At 43.3% G+C, this 9,517-nt stretch overlaps 1 pseudogene across 1 annotated transcript; it reads right to left on the bottom strand.

The window, feature by feature from the left end:
- Nucleotides 1-7,094: 7,094 nt before the first annotated feature.
- Nucleotides 7,095-8,045, bottom strand: LOC310824056 (phosphatidylinositol 3,4,5-trisphosphate 3-phosphatase and dual-specificity protein phosphatase PTEN-like; annotated as a pseudogene). Its single transcript has one exon. The product of its transcript is annotated as a phosphatidylinositol 3,4,5-trisphosphate 3-phosphatase and dual-specificity protein phosphatase PTEN-like (transcript).
- Between the last annotated feature and the right edge of the window lie 1,472 nt (nt 8,046-9,517).

Raw genomic sequence — 9,517 nt, 5'->3', positions numbered from 1 at the left:
GTTCTTATCCCTTGCTCCAACGAAAGCTCGATGATCAACAAATCCCGCTACTATATATTTAGGGAGCCTCCCTAAATATAAATTGTCTTGCGAGCACACCCGTGAGCCTCTAGGGATTGTATAATTCTTAACGACTACCCGGCTTATAGGGTATAGCGCATTGGATTTCATCAGAGCAGCCGAATGTCCTAACATGACATCGGGTGAAACCTGTACTTTTTTCACAAAAATACTTGCAGATAGGATTTTTAATGCATACTCCTGGTCAGCAGCTGACACCAGTGTAAAAGCACTTTTGGCTTTCACCAGTTTCAAACGGACATCCACATTGTTTAACAAGAGTCTTTCGGAGAAAAATATGTCACTGTGTAGAGGCCCCATTAGTTCGAATGCACGTGAACCTCGACAGAAGCTCGCGCGCTTAACAAGCCCTGTGTTAGGGCCATCAGCCGCGATAGATACAGAATCCAAATCTGCACCTTCATCTTTGTACCAGAGCCCTGCTGAAAACTGGCTCTCCAAGGTTTCTTTTGAAAAGTTGAGCAGAGTTTCAATAATAGATCTGTAAGGATGTGTTGCGGACGATGAGCTAATGAGAACATCATTCAGACTGACATCTACCTGTGAGAATATAGTATTTAATGGGTATTGTATTATTCCACAATTATCAGCGCCTGCAAGATCTGTTCCATCTGCCTTGGTAATCTTGAGGCGTAGATAGAGCAATGTTGAGTTTAGATCTAGATAGGCACTTCCACTTCCTGATATCTGAAAATCCAGAACCTCTTGATCCACAATAGAGTTTAGAGGATGGATCTCCACGTAACTGCTTTGTTCTATAGACAATTGGGTCATGGGCGGTGCAAAAAGGTCAAGTTCCGACTTGGTGCACTCAGCTGAGAGATGATGTACAAGAGACATTCTTCTTATTCTTATTCTTATTATTTTTAGAATATATTTCCGTCACTTAGTCTTTTAGCCTTTCTGGGTTTTTTTGATATGCGTTTCTTAGAGGTGCGATGCTCTAACAATGCCACAGATCTTTTTCTTCTTCTTCCTCTGGCAAGGCGTCCTATTCCAGATCCTTCCTGAGACCGGCTGGCTCGATTGGCGATATGACTGGTTACGGCCCCCACAACGTCTGATGCTATCCCCTTCGCCGCTGATTTCAAATGTGGTTTAACAATATTTGCCCCTCGCTTAAGAAACGGTAGGACAAATCTGAACGCCCGACTTAAGATAGACCCTAACCCTCGGCCATATTGCACAGGAGCACCTACAAACCCACTTAGACTGCCACGACCTGTTTGGTTTACGTAATAATTCACAAATCTTTGTGAATCCATTTTTTATTTTTTTATTTTTTTGCGGCTGTTTTTGCTTTGTTCTATAGATTCAGATGAGAGACTTTGGTTTAAAGTGCAGCTTGCAAATTGTCTTCCCGTATGTGAATCGAATCGGCTTGTTTAAATCCGTTTTTAGCTCAATCTGTATATCCTGTATGCGCTGTTTATTAACAGGAACGTAGTGTAGCTTGCTATAGGAGAGAGTGATTACATCACCGTAAGATCCTTCTTTTTTAACGATTCTTAGAAGGGGAACAACATAGTCTCCAACATGCTGTGCTTCCACGATATTCGTATAGCCGAAAAAATTATACTGCCCTGCATTAATATCGCTGGGATATTTACCCAAGGGTTTTCCACCCGATCGTGTCCATGCGTCAGGCTCAAACCCGAGCATGTAGGCTAGTGGAGCCTTGAACCTGAGAGAATATTTATCAGGTCCTAATATAGAAATTCTTTTATGTATAGAACAGCAATATAAAAGTAGATCTGTTTTTTGTTTCTTAAATAAGGCATTTATCTCCTTCACTATCGCATCGACATTGTCATAATAGCCTGTAGGGATTTTCTGGTTGATTGGAGGGTCCCGCGGTCTCGAATGGTCTTTCAGGTCATAGGTATCTTCTAAACTTATAATATTATTCCATGTATGACAGTACATTATCTCTGCTAACGCCACCTCATAAGGTCCATGTAACTCTATAGGCTGAGACAGCGTTATCGTATAATTTGAACTGTTATTGCTAGGGTAAACGTTGTGACATGCATTTGAAGGGAGAGTCACATAGAAAGATTCTCGCTCCTCCATCCTTGCTTCTTCTAGTTTGGCTTCTTCTTGTTTTTCTTCTTCCCGAGCTCTATGACCTCTTTAGCAGGCAGCCATGAGTCAAACTGACTAGGCCAACCTTGCCAGTGGACTAAAACCATCTTCCGTCCATTTTGAATTTTCTTGTCTAAAATCCTTTCTACCCGAAAGACTGTGTCAGGGGTGATTCTCACTTTCTGCAGTTCTGCCTCATAGAACGTGCCAGTAAGAATTTCACCTTTTATATCCCTTAATTTATAAACGGTCGGGAGTCTAGGGATACATTCGTTAACTATAAAGTATTCATCAGTGAATGATTGTTCGTACATTTTATCGAATATCCCCCTGTATTTGGAAATCCGCACAATGTCACCCTCTTTGAATTTAAACACTGGGGGCTTACTGTTCAGAGGTAAAGTCCCGTATAAATTCTCAAAGACTTGCATGCTATTGGAGGGTGTGTAGTAAATATACTTAGATGAAGAAAGGAAGCTGCAGAGGTCCGGATGAGTCAGTTTAATCGTCTTTAATTAATCATAACTTCATCATTACATACCACGGCCAGATGTGGGGGCTCCTGTCCAGTCAATAATGTCCCCCCCTATCTAGTCCAGCCGTTCAGTCTTTTATACAAAACAGCCTGCTTTGTCTTCCAGATTTGGGCATGGAATTCCCAGGTCCACGTTACCCTAAACATTTTCAACCTATACGATGGTGATGTTTACAGTTTTCACCAAATAAGGGTATACCTTTTGGTGCTGTTCACAGCCTTAACTAATTAAGACTACCCCCACCACTATCCCTCCTTTACCATCCCCCCAATCTACAGAGGTCAACTGCATGCTGCAACATTCCAAGGGCCTGACCCACCAGGCCTTCTTCTGGTCAGAGCAAAATATACTATATATTCCCCCCTTTGGGACTTATTAAAGTCCCAACACAGAGAAATTGTATAACGCTTACTCTAACCATACTGCATGCAGTTGTGTGTAACATGGTTCAAAGGGATATATAAAAATAACAAGTAAACCACAAAAATTATTGTGAACTTAAGCCGTGGAAATTATCAACTAACAGTTTCTAAACAGTAGACAATCTATTCAATGTCCTATTAAAAGCCTACGCGTACATTAAGTCAAGCCTTGTTTATATGATTAAAATAAATTGCTATGGTCATAAACATACATAAGTATAGACTATTCTGTGATACACACATGGTCCCATATACGTACAACAAAGAATAATAAAGAGTGATAACAATACTTCAAAGAATAACAAAGAACGATAAAAATACTTCAGAGTAATAAAATGAATGACGAAAATACTTCTCTTCAGGTCTTCGTTGCTTGATTTACCTTTACCTGGGGGTCAGAGGTTACTAGCACATAACCCCCCATATGAGGACAGTCTTTACCACTGCCTCGTTTGTGTAATAGACAGAGAATAGAAAGATAGAGAAAGACAGAGATTTGCTGAACACGAAGCCTCTAACTTCGAACTTCACCTCATCCAAAATGAGGATTTGCCTTCGGATCGTTCAACGTAATCTTCAGAATCCCTTCCATCTTCCTCATCGCTGTCATCGTCATCCAGATACCCAGGTTTTGGATATAAGTCAGGACTATCATAGTCATCAGGCATTCCTGAATCTTTACGGTCTTCTCTTCTTCCCTTCATAACTGCCATTTGAAGTGCCTGAGTATTCATTGCCTTGTCAATTCCTCGTGTTATTAGTCCTCGTATGATTGGAATGCAACAGCAGATTATGAGGGCTAAGACAATCACACAGCCCAGCATGATGGCTCCTATTCTGGCGAAATAGGCTCCCCATTGTCCCATCATGTTCTCCATCCAGGAGGTCCATTTGCTTCCAAATCCAGCATTCTCTTTAACTTCCTCCCTCAGGTGTTTGAGCTTCCTCATGGCTATAGAGAATTGTCCATCGGCTGCTGTGTTGTTAGGGATGAACGTGCAGCACTGTTCTCCAAACATGTGGCATACTCCTCCTTTTTCTGCCAATAGAAAATCCAGTGCTTGTCTGTTTTGCCAAGCCATTTCACTCGTTGCTGCAAGCTGCCTTCCTAGAGACCCTAAAGCATCATGCGTGTAGTTTATGAATCTTTGCTGGTTATAGTAGATGTAGTTTATCCAGTCAGTATTGACATTTATTCCAGCTGAAGGAAGAAAGAAAGATGTAAATCCCATTGCTACGGAATTTATAGCCTTGTATTCACTGGGTATACCTCTAGGAATTCCCAAACTGTCTAAGCGTCTGTCCTCCTTGTATTCCCTCCGAGATCTCGTAGATCTAGATTGTTCTTGGACTTCCAAGTCCTTTGTTGGGATGACAATGATAGGCTGGATCGCCTGCACCCAAGCACATCTCCCATTCCATCCTATCTGCAGGGTGTTCAGTAGATGTTCTCCATCACAGAGCCAATATTGATCTGCTACAGCTTGAGTGGCATAGTGGTATGGGCAAACGCTAGGAGGAATTCCAGCTTTTTTTCCCCTTCTTTAGGATTGCTGATATTTTCGCTGTCTTTCCTATTTTTGAAGGCACACATTCTCCATCATTTGTGCTCATTCCTAGTATAGATAGGTTCGAAAGATCCCATATACTTTCACAAAGTTCTTTGTCTAGTACGCCCACTTCGACAGTTCCCACTTTTTCAAAGCATTCACATTTTCCCACAAGTGTTAACTCTGTTCCAGGGGATATTGTCTTTAATTTCCTATCTATTCGTACATCTAGAGTACCACATTTGGCTCCCAACGTCTTCACAAGTGCCTCCGAGTCCAATACTCTTCTGTCCTTCATTATAGTGTTGTCATAGTATTCTCTGGATCCAAGGAACTGCAAGCACTCTGCTTCGCAGAGTGGGGCAAAGGCAATTGCTTGAATTGGCTTTATCCCCAAAGTTGTTCCTGCAATATCAGAGCCCTTCATTCTCTTCAGCCAGTCTGCTTTTAGCTCCCCACAGTTTTTCCAATTGAATTTGGTATTCATGATTATTAACGAGCTTTATTTTGCTTTGGAGCATATATAACAGTCTTCTTTGCTATGAGTCTCTCCAGTGTATTTCATCCATTGATACCAGAGGTTCCTTCTTGCTTGTATCATCAGTGGATCTTGAATTGAGTCCTGTGCTAACCTTGTTTCATTCTCATTTATTTCCTCTCCATCTCTTCGACTCTCTTCATCGCCTCCAACTCCTTTCTCATCCATTCAAAATCCTTTTCTTTCTCCTCCTGGACTTTATTTCCAACTGGACAATCCTCTCCAGTTCCTGATCTGGTTGGTCTCCTCTTTTCCATATCCTCCCTGGTTATCTGTTCATCAATTGTGAGGTTTTTCTCAATAGTGAGTTCTTGTGTTACATCTGACTCTATTGTGGTAGTTTCCATCATCTTCTGAGTTTTAATCTCCATCGTCTGAGTTGATCCAATTTCATGTTCAACCATAAACATTGTAGGCTCATTCATGGTGGAAACAATTTCTTCTTGAACTAATGGGGTCACTATCTCAGCTTTGTCGACAGGCTCTGGCTCTGTGGTATATTCTTGTTCTATCACTGTAGGTTCAAACTCTAAAGTTGTTTGCACTTGTCTGTTAGTTGTATACGCGGTTACAGATTCTGGCTCTGGCTTAGGACTCGTCAACTCTTCTTGATATTTTTCTGATCGTGTTTTATACGTTGTTAGCTCCATTGACATTTCCACTTCCGGTTCCTTTGTTGTTGTCTCCAATTCCTATATTTCCTCAGTAACTGTATCTGTGAGGAATTCTAGTACTGACTACCAAAGCGTTGTTTAATCCCTAACTTTTGTATGATAAGTTTCACCGTCTTATCTACAAATTCTTTGCCATTGTCTGATGAAATTCGATCAGGAATTCCCCAGCGTGGTATCACCTCACGGCATAAGAATTTAGCAACTGACTGGGCATCTTTTCTTTTGGTTGGGCATGCTTCTACCCATCTGCTAAACCTATCGACAACAACCAACATATATCTTTTGCCTCCTACCGGGCGAATCATATCCACGTAGTCGAGGACTAGTTCTTTCATTGTCCCACTTGGTGTTGGGATGTGTCCTGGAGGAGTTAATATTCCTCTTCTAATATTGTTTTTCAAACAGATTGTGCATCTACCTATGACATGGTCAATTTGTTCTAGTAGATATGGTGCCCAAAATCCGTATTCTTTTGTAATTCTCCTTCTCACTTCCCCCCTCGCTACATGGGCGAGCCCATGAGCGTCATGTATCAACAGTCCTAGCTAGTTAGGAGGTGCTACTATCAAACCCTCATTGTTCCTCCAGAGGCCTGTAGCATCCTGACTCGCTCCTCTGACAAGCCACAAGTTCTTATCTAGTGCACTTGTTTCCTCTTGCATCATGGTCAAGTCTTTGGGAGTAATTGTCTCCTTTAACTCCACTTCGTGTGTCACCAAAAGAACTGCACCTGGTCTGTCTGCTCCAGTTGGCTGGGGGATGCTCAAAAATTGTTCCGTTCCCTCCTGATGTGGTATCTGAAGTTTTCAGGTGATGGGAATTCTCAAGTCTTGGTTCTGCCATCCTGGTAGGTTGGTGATGGGCTGTTACCTTACCACATCTCAGTTGTGCTCCTGAGCGGATTCAGCTAAAAGTGAATCAAAATATGTTTAGCTAAGTTTCGCAAAGTATCCTCTTTCTATGTCTCAAGATGAGCAACATATAGCCTACTTAAAAAAGGTTAGATTTAACTTTGAAACATTAACTATCACTAAACTTAAAGTCAAAGTTCTGAATGGCAACACTTGTTACTCCTCAAATGATTCGTCAGAGCTACTGTAGCTAACTATCGTAAACTATTTCAGTGCTGCTAGCAATCGTCGTCTTTTCCAAGTTGGAACTTCGTCGCCACAACAGTGTCCAGTGTGCTATGGATTGTCCAAAATAAACTACACGTTCCTGGCAATATTGCAACTTCTTCTGAGAGGCTTTGTGTCCTTTTTCATCATCTTGTTCTGCTTGTGGAAGAACTCCACATTGATGTCTCCACAGACAGGCAGTGGCTGGGGGAACTCAAAGTACATATGCTTGTCCCCTCGCCTTGTGTGCACTGTGTTGGACGTATGGATCTTGATTTTTAGTTGATAAACCACAAACTGCGGATCCCAATGCCAATTCCCTTCTTGAAGCCCTGAGGAATCGGGTCACTCCTGTTTTTAACGGTACTGTCCCTGCAGGTGCCTCCACTAAGCATGGGGAGCGTCTCAAACACCATTTTGTGGAAGAGCAGAGCGATGGGCTTGTATTCTAGCTGGTTCTTCAGAAAGTAGCTGTAGTAGTAGACATAGCGTCGCTGGCTTGGGATTGTGACTCCCTTCTTGTCTCTTGTCCGCACTTCCCCGTAGAAGTCGAGTGCTTCCTATGCCTCCAGGAACTTCCCTCGGTGGAGGAGATAAGTGCAGATCATGACGCCGTTGCGGCCCTTCCCTGCCTTGCAGTGGATGGCCGCCACATGATGGTCATCCTCACTTAGCCACTGGTCCAGGTCTTCACAGAATGGCTTGATTAGCTCCAGCTGAGGCTGGTTGTGGTCTTCAAAGGGGTACTGTGCAACTCTGCAGTTAAACTTTGCGGTGTCGTAATGTCGCTTGGCGCAAAGATTATATATCTTATAATGATTTTTGTGTTTTGAGTCCAGAAACCGTACTACATCGTCTATGTTGTTTCTGTAGACACTCTCAAGTCTTTCTGCAGGAAAGCCCATAGCAATTATATTCGGATAAATATAGGTCAAGTCCAAGTCAAACCCATCTTCCTGGTATCTCCTTTTGTTTCGGCTGACAATTTCCTTTATTATTGCAGCCATATCTGTGACAGGAGTCCTTAAGGTATTGAGCTTAAGAGAGAGTATTGTTGTCTTTGTACGAAACGCTGCCAATATGTTTCTCCCTCGCAATCCCGTTGGTGTCACCACTAGCTAATGCTAGCTAGCTCTCTTTGTGGTTGTCTGGGATCTCAGGGTCAGACGACTGGGTGATGGAGGTCATGATAGGTGTCGTCTTAACTTTATTGGAGTGTATAGCGTCTCTATGTCTTCAAAATATACTTAGTATAAAATCTGTGTAAAAGTTTTGTTTCTATTTAGCTATGTGTTTTTTCTTTGGCTGGTTTGCCTGTTACAGCTGAGAACTCAATCTACAGTTGAAATAAGATAGCAGGTTTAAGAGGCACAAAGATTAGTTGATGTGATGTATAGTTGTGTCTGTGTGCATGAGAGCTAGGGGAGAGATGAAGGAATGAAATGTTGCTGGTGTTGGTACATTCAGTCTCTTCCTTTCTCGGTTGCAGACTTCTCTGTAGTTATAACTTTATTTTTTGGATCCTTCTTTGTCTGCTTAGACACTACCAACTGACACCCCCCTTTCAGATTCTCTGGGCACCCCTAAAACCCCCGTTCCGGGCCCCTGTTCGGGTTCACCGGTCCCTGTGATTGTTGTTGCTGTGGCCATTGCATTTGTCCCTGGGATGTATTCATTGGAGTTGGATATCGTCCCTTGTAGGCTTCTCTGCCGCATTCGCGGGCTCTTTTGTAACATGTCCGTAACAGATGTCCATTTTGTCCGCAATAGTAACATGGTTTTGCGCCTCGCTGGGGTCGTCAGGTCGTGGAATCTGGATCTTGGTGGCAGTCTTGAGCTCTAGCTCCTGCAGCTTCTCCCCATTTTTGCCGATGACAAAGCGATGGTGTTCTTTTGGGATGGCCACAATAGCTGAAGCCTGAGTCTGCAGTCGGGACACAATCTCCTTGCGGGCCTTCATCACAGCATCCAGCTTTCCAGATACCATGATGGAGAGGCCCTGGTCTTTAGCCATGGAGAGTTCCAGATGGGCTCCAGTCTTGTGCATGATGTCCACACAGACCTTTGCCTGGTCTCCTTCCCCAAACTGGTTGATGTCCTTGTACTTGCGCTCTTCCAGAGGCACATGGAAAACCTGGGTGATGACAGAGGACTTGAGAGGACGGATCTTGGATGTCCAGGCATTGGCTGGTTCCTGGGTCCCCTCAGGTGAAGATGCCTTCTCAGGCAGAGGGGGGAAGGCATCCTTGTAGGTTGACAGGGCCTCCTCCTCCCCTGCACCACTAGGCCCTACAATAATAGGCCCTGCCCCAGGAGCAGCACCCTGCTCCGGCTGGATCCCACTGCGGTGCTCATTAAAGCTTTCCTGCGTAAGCACAGCGACTGAGCTCATGGTCGAAATCCCACGTTTACACGGAGTCCGAGTGTGCCACAGCTAAATGGTCAGTTACCAGATAATCCGTCCTGTAAAGCTGCCTGTTCGTGTCAGCCTGCCAGCTTTTGCTTGTGTTTAT

This window comes from Argentina silus (assembly GCF_951799395.1).
Source record: "Argentina silus genome assembly, chromosome: Y".
Classification (NCBI taxonomy): domain Eukaryota; kingdom Metazoa; phylum Chordata; class Actinopteri; order Argentiniformes; family Argentinidae; genus Argentina; species Argentina silus.
The sequence above is the reverse complement of the archived record's forward strand: the minus strand, read 5'-3'. Positions and strand labels throughout refer to the sequence as shown.